General features: G+C 37.6%; 1 protein-coding gene across 2 annotated transcripts in view; it reads right to left on the reverse strand.

Moving 5' to 3' along the window:
- The window catches only part of DPP10 (dipeptidyl peptidase like 10), a 555,621-nt gene that overhangs the window by 99,113 nt on the left and 441,122 nt on the right, over positions 1–15,386 (reverse strand). The window lies entirely within an intron of this gene.

Consider the following 15,386-nt stretch of genomic DNA (forward strand, 5'->3'; position numbering starts at 1 on the left):
TATTAACTGATGGGGCTTCCTACAGAAGACTGCGTCCTTTACATATGTATTATTCTGGTAGAGCTGATCTAACAGGACTTACACCCAAGAGCCTATTACTATTTTTATCTAGAAGAACCCGCATTTTCCAGTATTCCCAAGCAGACCCGTTTAAATTTCCATTTGCATTTGTGGCATAGCTCCTACCTGAATGAATCTCTATTAGGCCATCATTAGCTGTAAAATGTAACACTAAAATTCTCTAGTCTTCCCATTGTGGCCACTGCAGCTAATCTGACCACAGAGCTTCACAAGCAATTACCCTTCTGGTGATTGTAATTCTGAAATACAAAGATGAGATAAAGACATTGTAATGCTTTGTACAGCAAGACTGTATCTAGCAAGGCTACCCGTTTTACTCCATACTAATAACAACACACTTACTTCTTTAACACACAGCAAATACATTTTAAGAAATAAAGTGGTTTGAGCGTAGAGTGCTCTGCCCACAGCATTGTAGCAGTAAGTTACAAGTTATCATTAGCTTTCGAACACTGACAGATGATTCCTTGTCTAATTAACCTAGCAAACAATTAATGCTGTGTGCAAACTGGCAAAAACTCCTTTCTTTGAAAGAAATAATTTAAAAAATGCTTGGAACTTGACATTCTTCAGTGGACTTTTCACATGTAACTTCATTTTACTTCACATATTTGCTCATAATAAAAAATAACGTCTGACTGATAACAACTTATAATTCACAAATACAAATGTTCTATCAATATAGGAAATGATGTTACTTTTCACTAGGACACCAATAAATTTAAGAACTATCATTACAGAATATTAACTTTAAATTCAGTTTTCCTTTTATATCTGAAGGAAAAGAGTGCTTACTTCATGATCTTCTGAACCACTTCTTTTGACAATTTTTTTATTCCTCCTATGTACCTAATTTTCCCAATCACAATGTGGTTTTTCACCATGCTGTATCAGATTTGGCTTAACATGGATTTCTGTAACATGCTATTGGAAGAGAGCTCAGTGTAGTAAAGAAACTGGAATCTTACAACCCTGTCTGCTAATGCAGAAGAGCTCATCACCATTCTGATCATACTTAATGCAACTTAACCAGGTTTTTCAATCAATAGGAAAAGGGAATTTGTTAAGTCTCAAAGATGTGCGTAAATAGACTTTCTCTCTGTTATTGGATTATCCTCTGCACTGAAACAGAGTGAGTAGGGGAATGTAATACTAAGCAGTATGAGATTAAATATCCAAAATATCAATGTTTGATGCAAAAACGATAGAAAAATATGACTGAGAACCAGCCATAGTCTCACCTCAAGACAGAATGAGTGGCCCCTAAAGCATACAGAAGACACTGGTTTAAACAGGTTTTAAAGAAGTGTCCAAGGGTGGAAGCTTTACAAGCTTACTAAGAAATTTACTTAAGTTTTTAACTATCTTCAGAGTTAGAAAGGTTTCTCTTCATTCCAACATAAATCTCCTTGGTTACAAGTTAATCCTATTACTTCTCCTACCATAAGAGCATATATCATAGAAAAAAGTTTATCATTTCACCATTCACAGGAACTTTTACATACTGAAGACTTACATCCCCAGCCTTCTCTTGTTGATGCTAAAGAAATGCAATTCTTTCTTAACTTGAATGTTTTCAAGACTTTACATGTCCTACAAAAACCCACATGCTTAAACACTGAAGTATGATATTCCTTTTTTCCTAAGCAGTAGGACATCATTTTCATGTGTTCAATCTGTGACTGACCCCATATTCCCACATTTTTTTCTTACAATACTAGTCTATAATACACTGCCTACTGTGTATTTGTTTACAAGATTTATTCCCAACTAAGTATAAAAGCTTGTCTTTGTACCTATTAAATTATAACTCACATATTCAAATCACTTCTCCAACTTGTTCATATAGCTTCCAATTTTAACCTTGCCCCTGAGGCTGCTGGTAACCCAGTTTGATATAATCTGAAAATTTAAATAAATTTATTGCCTGTTCTCTTATCCAAATCGTTAAGGAAAATGTTGAAAATCACTGGTCTCTGGCCAGAGCCCTATGAACTGTAAATCCATCTTCTTTGAAGTGAACCATTTATTTGCCAGCATTCACTCCAAGCACAGACTGCAATCTGCTTTTACTTATGGTGGTTCCATTTAGACCATGTTTCCTCAGCTCCCTGACGGCAACGCCACGGTGGCTCCTTATCTACTCACCAGGTTTTCTGTACCATTACAGAGAGAAATTAGACTGATTTGTTACAATCTGAACTTTAGAAATGGATGTTGGCAGTTACTGACTGCCTTGTTAACTTCTAGGTACTTTCAAGCAGTTAAACTTTAACTCCTCCCCAAAACTCAATCTTCCTGGTTTCTTCACCAAAATTCCCCAGAAGCTCCTCTTTGGTCTCTTTTGGGAGAAGACGACTGTTTGTCCTTTTCAGTTTTATGGATCTTGTCTATCTTCCATATGTCTTCACAGATAACAAATAATCACAATTACATTACCTCAGCTACTTCCCTACAGCAATTTTTATCAGGGCCAGGAGAGTAATTCTTTTATTTCACTATCTTAAGCTAAGTTCTTACCCATTTGTTGCTGACGTTAAATGTATTAACCGTCAGGTCACAGCTAACCTTGCTTTTGAACACTGGAGCAAAAGAGACAATCAACACTTTAGCCTTCACTGTTATTAGCAGTTCCTTCTCTCTCTGAGATAGAGATTGACTTTTTTTTCATTTTTCCTTTCATTATTGCTGAAGTACTTTAATGGCCCTTTACCTTCACTCAGTCACCCCAGGGGGACTTCCCAGATGCTAGGTCCTGTACATTCTGGCCATGCCATAACTACACACTGACACAAAACCCGAGTGAATGACAACTCCCTTGTTGTTCCTCTTCCTCTCTTGTATTTCAAAGTGCACTACGGAAGAGCGGCCATGGTGCTAGGTGAGGACGTCTCCTAAGCATCCTCTACGCTATCCAGAGGACCACCATCTGCAGTGCAATTCATACACAGCTTTCACATCCCTGGCTATGGTATTTGACTGATTTTTCTGTACTTGCTCCCATTATTCTATTTTGGTATGAAGTTTGGCATAAGGCATTTGTTTCTTTCTTTGGGTCATACATTTTCTCCAGACTTCCAGCAAAGTCCATGCAAGAACAAACAAAGGAGATGATATATGAAAACAGAAAACAGCCTGATTTCTGGCTACTGCTCCAATAAACTGCAAAGAAAAGAACAAGGGGAGAAAAAGAATCAGCTAAGGCTCTAAAACTATAGGCCAGTCAGGCAGCTCATAGCAACTGTGCTGCGTGTGCTGTGGCTCAGCTAAGCACCAGTGCATCAAGATTCAGATGGAAGTTAAATATTTAATGGCATTGTGATGGTCAAGTTTTTTATTAATTTCAACTAGAATTCTATGTGAATATAAGATGCATATTTCAGTATCATTTAAGAGCCAGATGTAAAATAGAACTCAGGTTTGTAAAGTGGATCATAGGCAAAATTTAGGCTGCAACCAAATATTGCAGCCCTGTGAGAAAAAGAATTACTGGAAGAAACTCAGTTATTGACTACACCTAGAGGTGTCCTTTTTACATTAAAATTCTTCACACACAGGAAAAAAAAAAAATCAGTTTTGAAACAGGTGCTAAATTGCTCTGTTATCACACATAAAATACAGTTGATATCCCCAACATCTGAACTCTTTGCTCTTCTCTATCGAACATCCTCAGACCACTATTCACGGCACCTTCACATGCCCCAGCAATCACTGCTGCCCTTTCAGACTCTGCTCAAGAAGGCAGGAACCGTGGTGTCCTACCCGCTGGCTGCCACAAGCATCAACGTGTCCAGGAAGGGGCGTTTTCTCCCTGCCTTCAGCAGACACTCTCTCCCTGTCTGCTGAGATCTGAAGAGACCTGCTCCAGAGACCTGTGCACCCCAGAGACCCCTGCTCATGCACCCAACAGGACAAGGACTTCAAGGGCTCCTGCTGTGGTTCACAACTGGCTGCAGTAAGAGTCAGAGTGGACAGCAAGGTCCTCAGACAGCCAGAGACCGCAGACAGAAGCAGCTCACACAATGATCAGTCTGGGCACCAGGGATGTGGTTCAGATATGCCTCCTCCAGCCTGTTTTGAATTTCACTCTCCCTGCTTTCAAAGCCAACCTCAGGAGAGCTTCCTGAGTCACTCTGGGGACAGTTCAAAGATCCAAGTAATTCTAAACTGGGCTCACAGGGACATCTTTCTGTGCAAATTTGCTTTCAAGCCAGGCAACTTATAATACTAAATGGGAAGACTTTACGTTAATAAATTACCAAATCTTGTTTTGTCAGTCCTTAGCAGAGAATAAATTAGTCTGTCCTTGAAGAGGTATTTTCGGCATAACGAGTAACATAGTATTGTATCTCTGTGTTAAGTAAACACAGTATGTCAATGGTTTGTGCAGCTCTGGCCCTCATGGCTCTGCTTTTGAGGTTTTATCTACTGATTTTTCAAGTATGGCAACTAATGGGAGAAAAAAATCACAGACCTTTTTAGATGGAGATATTCTGTCTTGTATAAAATATAATGAAGTCAGATTTAAATACATATAACCTTGGGGTTATACAGTCTGAATTCTTCTAAATGTGCTGTGCTCTGATAATACCTGACATTTAGAGAAACATCTCCCACAGTTATGCAATGAAGTTGATAACTTTCCAGAATTAAATTCAGTCAAAGTGTGAAGTTTTGTATAAAGAGCTGAAAAGGAAGAGGAGAAAATACTGTAAGATAAGGTCCAAGGGTTTGCCCATATTTGATTTTTTTTTATTTTACACTGAGACAAGAAACAATCTGCATCTGATTTCAAACTAAAAGACCCTTTAAACTTGTAAAGTAAAGCAGGTATGTTGACTACTTGCTCTTCATTATGAGGAACAACTTCATTTCAAACATACTTAAATATTTTATAAAGGTGTAGAAGTTGCTTTATATAATATTTGCCTGTAGCTATAGTTTGCTGCTACCTCTCTAAACATTGCTTTACATGCTTAGGACTGGCAGACCTTGAACATTAGTATTTTCATTGACCTTTTTTTCAGTACAGAGGACTTCCAGCAAAATATACTGGATTTGCTTTTCCTTATTATTGAGAAAAACCGTTCTGCCATTTCTGAAAACAAATCTAGGAAACTCTTACTGAAGCAGAGGAGGAGGACAGCTGACAGCATATGGCACAGCAGCAAAAGGCTTCTCAAAGCACCAGCAGCAGCCCTGGTTTCTTGGAGTTAGTTGAACCCCTGTTAAAAGCCTGCACGCGTCTGTGAGCCTGTGGCTCTGAGCCTAACAAAATGAGATTCCAGATTTGCCTGGATTAGAGTAAGAAACTCAGCCTTTTTTCCACAGAGGAAAGAAGGAACTGTAGTTATGAATCCTCTTCTAAGGGAAAGGACAATGTGGAGGGCTCCCTACATACATATATACATACACTCATATCATCACATGTTCCGCAGTCTTTCACCGGACAGAATCTGCCACAAACTGCTTAGACTACTTTTACTGAAACTATTTAATTTCTTTTTAAAAGCTTCCATTTTATTTTGGGCACATCTGAAAATGATATAAACAGTTACAAAAAAGAGAAAGAAAAATGGGAAAACTGAATATGTATGTATATATTTAATGTTTCATCTTCTAAGAGTGAAACAACAGTAGTTGCAGAGAAAATGAAATTGCAGCTTCATTTGTGATGACACCATACTCAGTAAGCCAACCATTATATAAAACAGTCTCTGCATATTCTTATGATCTTAGGAACTGAAAGAGAAAGATGCGGAATTGCCATAGGTACTCACAGTAATATAGGATGTACCCCATTCTGCAGAACAGGAAAGGAATATGCAAAAAATGTAAGTGTCATTCTGTGTTTTAAAGTACTACCATGATAACCATGGCTGAGATGCTTGTTTGCATTTGTTGTGAAATGAAATATCTTAAATGCAATAATGAATTCCTGGAACAAGAGAATTACACAATTTTACTAAGATCTAGTCGTGGGTATGGCCCAACTCCCCTACAGCAGGAATGGAGAAAAGTAGAAGCATATACCTATGTTTTACCCAATAGATACTCTTTACACATACCCACAGCTGCACATAACCTCCTTTGCAAGTCTTTTCAATGGCACACCTAGGATTAAAAATGAACCTGGGTTAAGGCTGTTTTGAGAAAAGTCTGACTCTTGTGTCTTCTGTGAGCTGCCCAAACATCCTGGATTTTTGTTCAAATGTTTACCAATAGTCTATATGTAACTGCCAATACCAACAAGTTCATAGTAATGATTTCAGTGATCTGAGCTAATCTGAAAATTAGGAAAATGTTGGAAAATGTTGCTTTAAAATACTTGTAATTTTTTCTTATCTGAGTGGTACTACAAAAATCGTTGTGCTCACATACATGACAGAAGCCCTGGATGATTCACTTTTATTCTTATAATCTGCCAGAACATGTAAAAAACCCCAAAATTTTAAAATCACTCATTTTGTATTGAAAAATAATTTTCCTATATTTAAAACATTTTTCGAAAGCATTGCTGCATTTCTGTTGTTCTGCATTCCACTTTTTAAATGCTCACTTTACATATCTCTTATATGGTTTGTGGTTACTATGACAGACGGTATGGGATTCTGCATTGCTTTATTATTTGAAATAAATCTGAAGGTGACTGAAGCATGTAGAAATTAAAGCTATATTCATAAAATATTCTGATTATATTGTAAATTAGGGCTGAATTACTAAAAATGCTTTTCCTCATAAAAATGAGTATAAAATGCTCAGATGTGGTATCAGTCTTTAATCTATATGACGGAAGAGGGCACAAGCTATTAAACACTGAAGTTTTAGCCCTAGAAGTTTTAATGTTACATTTTCAACCAACATTTTCTGTCTTCCATTTATTCTGTTACATGTTCAGGTTATGGCAGCCTTATTAATAGTACCTTAATTAACTACTAATTCTGCTTATTTAGCTGGCATTACCAGAGAATAAACAAACTCCTCAAGACATATAGAATGGGAAAGCAGCATTGGCCACTTACAGTATATATTTTCTCTCCCAAGTGCTTCCTTCATAAATCGCAATGCCATTTTAGAGCCGTGCCCTCCTGTATTCATGAAAGCCACTTTCAATGATTTTAGTTAGAGTGTAATTTAAGGATTAGAAGTAAAGATAAGCTGTACAAACGGATTACTTGTGATCTCAAGACGTACTACTAAGGAGTAAGAAAACACACTTCTTCACAAGCAATAAATAGAACTGGAAAAGGTATCCAGTTTCTGGTATTTTAGTGAACTAAATAGAGCTCAGAAATTAAGAGTTTCTATGCCAGAGAACAGTATTATACTTTTCTATTTTTAAGGCCAAAAGTGACCATTATAATCATATATTTCGAGCTCTTGCCAACCTTGTGCTAATGGCAGACATTACTCTCTGATTGACACATCATGCCCAAAATTTCTGAATGATTTTAAACATCCCTTTAAGGAAACCATTAAGTCACTGTCATAATCTAGAGTCAGCCCATCTTCTTTCTATAGCCAGAGTTACAGCATCAACAAATCCTGTCTTGTTTAAGGCAATCACTAAAATAAAGCAAATATGTTCACATCTCTGTTTTGAAAAATCCTCCCTAGGATTTCTTTTCCTCCAAGTTAAAATCCTTTCCTCATGATCTGATTAAGCTTTACTAATATCTAAACACATGCTGCAAATTGTGAAGAGTGAGTAGGACTTTTTAAAACTAAATTATGCCCAGTTTTAATCACTCATTAACACTCTTTTTGGTAACACTCAGATGCTGTTATAAGTCGAGGAGGAAAACTATGTTTTTGAATGTCTTTAAAACTTCACATTTAGCTCTCCAGAAAGAACTGCTTTATTGGGGTGTCTGACATGTAATGATCTCTGGTGGAGGGGTGAAAGAATTTTAATTCCTCTTTCTTCTCACTCCCTGAACCAAAGCTCACAAAAGCAGGAGAAGAGGCACTTCTCCCTGACCTAACCCTCTGACCCTGGGACTGGATGGAGTGTTTGCTCTCAAAGCAACTCTGCATCTTCCTTTACCTCCCTGCTGCCTCGCTGTACACTAACGTGGAGCCTTGAATTTAATGAAAACAATTGTACTATTAAAAATAAAATTAAATTAAAAATAAATAAACAAAAATATTATTATTTAAGCTTTCTTCACCTGAGAGACTCTTCCAGACACTGCACTATTGCAATTCTGCATCCCCCGTCAACTGGTGTCCCAGGCTTTGCCATGGGTTTTGTGGATGAAGCCTCCTGGACAGGACCCGCAGCCCACCTGCATTCCCTGCAGAACCACACAGTGTGCAGCCAGAGGTGGAGAGATTGAGTGGGACAGGCACCTTGCCTGAAATGCCTCTCTCATTGGGGATTAGACTCATCAAGCAATAATGTAGTTACAGTGACTCTGGTTTCTTGAAATCACTGTTTCAAAGTCTTTAGGAACCCATGAGAAGAGACACTGAAGGCAGTCTTCTCTATCAGCTTATCCACTTACATTAGTATTGTGGTTAGAACAAAATATGCATCATGATGATAACTCCAAGGTGCTGCACTCTGATTGCCTTACTATAAGTTCTACTGAATTACGTGATTTGGAAATTAAGTTCATCGGTTACCTTTTTTAGAGTCTGAATTTTTTCTTCACCATATCATTTTTACTTCTATACCATTTCATTGTTTAATTTTTTTGTGCTTCTCTTGGTTTCTCATGTTTAGGTTCCTTTCTTTTCATTTTTCAGTGTTGTCTTTTCTCTTAGTCACTGCCCACAGAAGGATGACACTTGTTGCACCTTTTCCCCTTTTGATCTTTCCTTCTCTTTTTCCTTCCTCCAAACTCCTTCCTTCCCGTCTCCCTTCTTTAGCAGTTTCTAGAAAAGGGAGGTTGCTTCTGCACTGAAACACAGGCCTGCTGAGAGTGAAAAACAATTTCTAGAAATTTCTGAGCTTACTCAGCCTCCCTTCAGAACAAGTGGGTAACATGTTTCAGACTCAGGTACTCTGTGTTGCTCCCAGTAGCCAGGGTACAGTTTCACAGGAAAACAAAGGAAATGTCCTGATATCTTTAATTTTGCATCACCAAGGTGATCCCATACAATTTTTGGCCAATGTAGAAATTGTGAGAAAATTAACCAGGATACAGCAGTGTGGGTGAGGACAAAAATTTTCCATTCTGTATTAGAATTCCCTAGATCTTCACTCCAAATGGGATTTCCTGGCAGGAAACAGACATGAATCTCCCTGCTTATAAGACCACACAGACGAAAACACTCTATCAAAGATGAAGGTTAGCTCTGTACAATTTTCCCATTTAATTTAGGCCCTTCAATGAGACTAAATCCCAGCAACAGGAGTAGGTTTAGCAATTATAAAACAAAGCAAAATAACATTTGGATTAGTTGATTATTCAGAAATCCCTGATTAGTTTTCTCTTTTTACAAATCCTACAATCAATAAAATTTTTAATCTGTACCTATTTTTATCCTGACAAACACTCTTGGCTCACTAAAATTTGCTTGCCTGATTAAAGAAGTGAGGATCAATGTTTTTTCTTACATTTCTAATTATTGTTTCCCTGCTTTTAATTTTGCTAACATTACAAGAACATTGCGAGACATCAGGGCACTCACACTAACTACAAGTTTGTCAATACTTCCAGTAATCTTACTCTGAGTAGGTCTGGTTTTCTATCTCATTTATTTAACCTCATTCTTACTCTAGTTCTCATTCTATTAGTTTCAGAAGAGTTTCTTAGGAACCACAAGGTGGTTACAGACTACAAAGTCAAGATCACCAACTGAAGAAGAGATGAATATTAACGTCACCGTTTTGAAGGATAAAGTTGGTGTCGTCAAATAGCATCTGCTTAATTTATTCAAAGTTTTACAAACTTATATTGGTCTCTTGAGCAAATAACTAACTTTGAAATATGAATTAAATTTATTTTTATAATTTACAGTATCGACTACTACCTTTTTAATATATAGGCACTACTCTTGAGGAAAATATTTAGGCTGAATTATTTATCTTTCCTGTGCCAGTGGACACAGCAACAGTTTGTAGTTTTTTAAGCTAAAACAGCAGTAAGTAGCCAATTGCAGATATGCCATCTTTAGTGTACTGTAAGGAAAGTAAAGAAATCATAGAATCATGGAATTGTTTAGGTCGGAAAAGACCTTTAAGATCATTGAGTCCAACCACAAACCTAACACTGCCAAGTCCACCACTAAACCATGTCCCTAAGCACCACATATACATGTCTTTCAAATACCTCCAGGGATGGTGACTCAACCACTTCCCTGGGCAGCCTGTTTCAGTGCTTGACAACACTTTCAGTGAAGAAATTTTTCCTAATATCCAATTTAAAGCTCCCCTGGTGCAACTTGAGGCCATTTCCCCATGTCTTATCACTTGTTACTTGGGAGAAGAGATCAACTCCCACCTCGTTACACCCTCTTTTCAGGTGGTTGTAGAGAGCGATGAGTTCTCCCCTCAGCCTCCTTTTCTCCAGGCTAAACACCCCCAGTTCCCTCAGCCACTCCTCATAAGACTTGTGCTCTAGACTCTTCACCAGCCTCGTTGCCCTTCTTTGGACACACTCCAGCACCTCAGTGTCTTTCTTGTAGTGAGGGACCCAAACCTGAACACAGTATTTGAGGTGCAGCCTCACCAGTGCCGAGTACAGGGGTAAGATCACTTCCCTGTCCCTACTGGCCACACTATTTCTGATACAAGCCAGGATGCTACTGGCCTTCTTGGCCATCTGGGCACACTGCTGGCTCATATTAAGCTCGTAAAAAGGTTTTCATCCAAAACTCTTTCTTCTTTTTCCTCATTCATGAAGCAGATAGTACACAGCCAGTATTTTCTAGGGCCCTTTTACTGTATTGCTCTGCACAGATGCCAATGCCACTCTCAAATTAGGGTTCCTGGGACATGGAAACATCTGAGAATGTGCCTTAACATATGTCAGATGCAAACTCCAGCTAGAAAGCTCTGTATGTATGAGGTGCTTTCTGTTAAAAGATGCTGGGATTTAAAGATGAGAAGTTCCTAACAGAAGACTGGGTGCTTGCTGGAAACAAAAACATGTAATAGAGCCTGATGGGCAGCAGCCATCCCCTGTAGCAAGCAGATCCTGGTTTAGGGTCACTGTCACATGAACGACTTCCAGAGGCCCCCAAAGCCGCCAGCAGTGTGGCTGGAGGCTGTGAAGGGAGGCCAGTTCTCCCTCTGCTCTGCCACTGACAGCCCTTCAGGAAAGGGCATGACCTGGATTCCTGCAACCAATACTGTCAGCAAGAAAAGATCTTTGTTAAAGGCATCCTAGGCATGATGGTTCCCTGCTTAAGATAATAAAAAGGCTACTTAAAAAGAAAAGCCAGCATCTCTGGGAATCTCCCAACAACTCGTGTGTGACCTTTCACAGGAGAAAAGTCAAACTTGTCTATTCAGAGCACTAAGCGCAGGACATACCTCGGGCTCAGACATTGCCTGCCAAGCCACAGGCTGTGCTACACCTTATTACAAAAGAGGTTTTTTCCAAAACCCCTCAAAAAACAGTTTTAACAGAAATACCGACAAAGCCATAATTGTAGTGGCAATAGTAGGTGATTCTATAATAAACTATATTTCTTTCCCATGAAGATATTAATTTACTTTTTTGAAATGTTCATTGCTAAGCCTAAGACTGGGTTTTTGAATTATGTTCAGAGGCAACTTATGCATGAGTAAAAATACACTCTATCCTAAATGTACAGAACACTAACTTAAAATTATCTATTTGCCATAATATACATTCAGTCCCCTACTGAAAAGTTCAGAAGCTTCTCCTCCTTCACATGCAGAACCATCAGGCTATTCTTATGCACCTGGAGTTCTGGCATACATTTCAGATGAATTATGAGGCTTCTATTTCAATTTTTACAGCAGAAAGGTATGGGTTAGATATAGGGCAGATATGCTAGCAAGTACAAGTTCCCTAAGGTGCAGATTCAAAAGCATCATCATGAGGGCAGTTTCATTTATCAAAATATCAAGTAGTGCTAATGCTCTACTAAATATGGTTATTTCCAGAGAAACTTTGTAGGAAAACTAGTATCCATGTTCAAGTACCAGCCTGTGAAGCTGAATAATATTCTGAAAATCAAAACCAATTTTCTTCCGTGTCTCTCATATCTTTTAGTGCTAGAAATTGGACCGTTCATTTTTTGTACCTAATGAGTCAAAAAAAAAAAAAAAAAAAGATCACATAGGACTGTGCTGGGTATAAGATATGATCCCATCACACCACACCTACATCTGTAACTGCGAGATGCTAGCCTCAATATTAAGTTAGATAATTTTTTGGACAGAAACTTCTAAAGAAAACTAAGTGACTTAAAAGTAGCTTTGGTTACTCAGGAGGATTTTATCTTAATTACTGAAACAATATCCCATAACAATGTTGTAAAACCCACCACTTTTTGGAGATCCACATCTTACACAACATGTAAAGCCAGACACTGATTACAGTTGTTTTGTTAGAAGGAGGCGGTTTATTTTAAGTTCCTTGCTCAGTGAAGTAACTACTAGGCATATTTTGTCAATTAATGCTCACTTGAATTTTCAGTAGCGTCTTATATTTTAATTCCTGTACATCAAAATATTAGGTAAAGTATCTTTGCTGGTAAAAAAAATTCTCTACGTACACTAAATGTGTGTGTTCAGGAACAACTGTTTGCCGAATGATACGATAATCATCTGGGAACTACATGCCATAAATGGTCCACCCAGAGAAAAGTACATGTCTCTGGCAGCAGATCAAGCTGCTTCTGAAGTTGATAGTTTATTGGTTAGAAAGCCCAGCAGGGACGCATTGGAGATGTCACTGTGGCTGAAAAAACATGAGCAGTTTTCAGTAATCTATAATGACCAACAGGAAAAAAATATGCTCTAAGTGCCTTCGATTGTAAATAAATTGAGGAAGCTGAAAATTTGATATATTAATAAAACAAAAAAAACCCCACAATTTTGTTCATCAGCTTGTTTCTTGTTGGTGTTTACTCATAGGATGATTTTACTGAGCTCTCTGTGGTTATTCTGGATTCACATTATTTTATGTAGGGTAACACGTAGCTAAATAAAGCTGGTTTATTGCTCCTTTAGGCAATAGGGCTACATTCACTAAACTGAAGCTAGTGTATCAACAACCAACTGACAGAGTTTGTAGTAAAAGCCTTGTGACCTGTATCTTTTCTGCCTTGGTCTATGCTCTTAATACCACATACAGCAGAAATCAAAGCAGCAAGGTCACAGCCCATGCTCACTCAGGAGAAACACAGTGAAAGAAAGCCCATCTCAGCATTGTACAACATTTAATTCACTTGACAGCAGTATTTCAACATCCTTTACATGGCTTGTCTAAAATCAAATGTATGTTCCTGCTTCTTTATTATTAATCAAACAGAAATATTCAATTAAGTTTCCCCTTATAATTAAACTTCCACTTTACGTAATATGCCATTTATGCAGAATCTGCTGTTGCAATCATTGCTAGAGAAAAGAAATGTCAACTTCAAAGTTAATATCTTCTACAAATTAGAAATTCTGTCTTTGTACATGATGGTTATAGGTTGTAGACTCTTAAAATAATTTAAATTTGGCTGAACTCTATTTCAAATTCAGTCAAGCACATATTCTTTTCCCATAACAGGTGATGATGAAACAGATTATTTAAAACATTTAAACCAGAAGACATTAAAAATACATAAACATATAGAAACACTGAAAAAAAAAGTCAGGTCGAAATGCCTAAGTATATACAGCTCATAAAGAATAATGAGAACAGAACTTGTACAAAATTACTATTAAAATTCACACACAGTTTTATCTTTAAGTCACTGAGTATCTCTGGAAGTCAATTCATCCAGGTGCATTCTAACCTGTATTCAAGAAAACAAAAGTACGTGGCTTTAATATACCAAATTATACCTATAGCCAAGGTATAATTAGTACTGTATCAGAACATAGTTTGTTTTTATGATATGTCCTCAATGCCTCTAAAATTTTAACCAAAACGTCCTTGCTCCTGGGACTTAGTATGTACTTTGTAAAGTATTGTGTATCTTAATAAAACCTTACAAATTAATGCAACCTTATCATTAATTTGTGAATGCATTTATTGTTAATAACAGGAACTATTCACATCAGCCAAACAGGTCACAGTCTCTTCTGCAGGACATAATTTCTAACTCACATCAAAGACAACACTGACTACTTAACATACACAAGAATATGCAAAGAATACTATAGTGGCACCAAAGACAATGAACTTGTAGAGCCAGTTCAATGAACTATAAAATGTACGCATAAAAAACCCACAGGTGTTTAGGAAACTGCAAACAGCCAGTTACAACCTCAGGTAACCTAGGAAAAATAAATAAATCAGTTCCCTGGATTAACTGGATACAGTCTAGGTTGTTAGGTCAAATAAATTACTTTTCTTAACAGTGATTCAATCAGGGACATTTTGTCTTTTTTACATTCTGGACTGCAAAGGCAAGGCAGGTCTGCAGGTTTCTAAGACTGATTCATGCTAAGCCAGATAAAGTTTCAGTTATCTGAAGAAGCAATGAAAAAATTAACCCCTTCTGCCCACTGTGGGATAACACGATATTCTGTAACTTGTCAATGCTGCAATTTATACCAGAGATGTTAAATAGACTGTTAAATAAACCCCACCTCCATTGTCTTATGCTGAACCAATTCTGCAACATTACATAACACCTGCCTTCACCGCAGATGGGTTCCTAAGAAATACAGAAATACAATTCAAATATGTTGCTCAAGATGGCAGGTGAACAAAACACAAGTAAGATGCTAAAGGAAAAGAAAGAATAGATATTTAATAGAGAGAAACAGGAAAATTGATTTGGCAACAGCTGGTGAGAAAGCTGAGAACAATCGATATAAAACAGTGCTTGAAAAGAGACCCTATGTAAAAGAGGTAAGAACATAAAAGGTTGAATTGGCAAGTGCATTGAATGTTTAGCCCATAACTATCTAATGACATCTCATCATGACTGATGATAGCATTCCTGAACCCATTACACCTAGTAATGGTAGCTTGCTAATGCCATACAAAATCTGAAGTGCCTCCTGAAAACAGCGGGAGAAGGTGAGAGGTTGGAGAGTATGTCCAAGCACAGACAACAGGAAGGATATGAATCCTGCAAACTCTTGAGGATTAGAAATGCAAAGAAAGTCAAATATAGAAAAGGGGTCATTCTGGGATCCCCCAGAATTAAAAGAGACT

The sequence above is a fragment of the Strix uralensis genome, chromosome 6, assembly GCF_047716275.1.
Source record: "Strix uralensis isolate ZFMK-TIS-50842 chromosome 6, bStrUra1, whole genome shotgun sequence".
NCBI lineage: Eukaryota > Metazoa > Chordata > Aves > Strigiformes > Strigidae > Strix > Strix uralensis.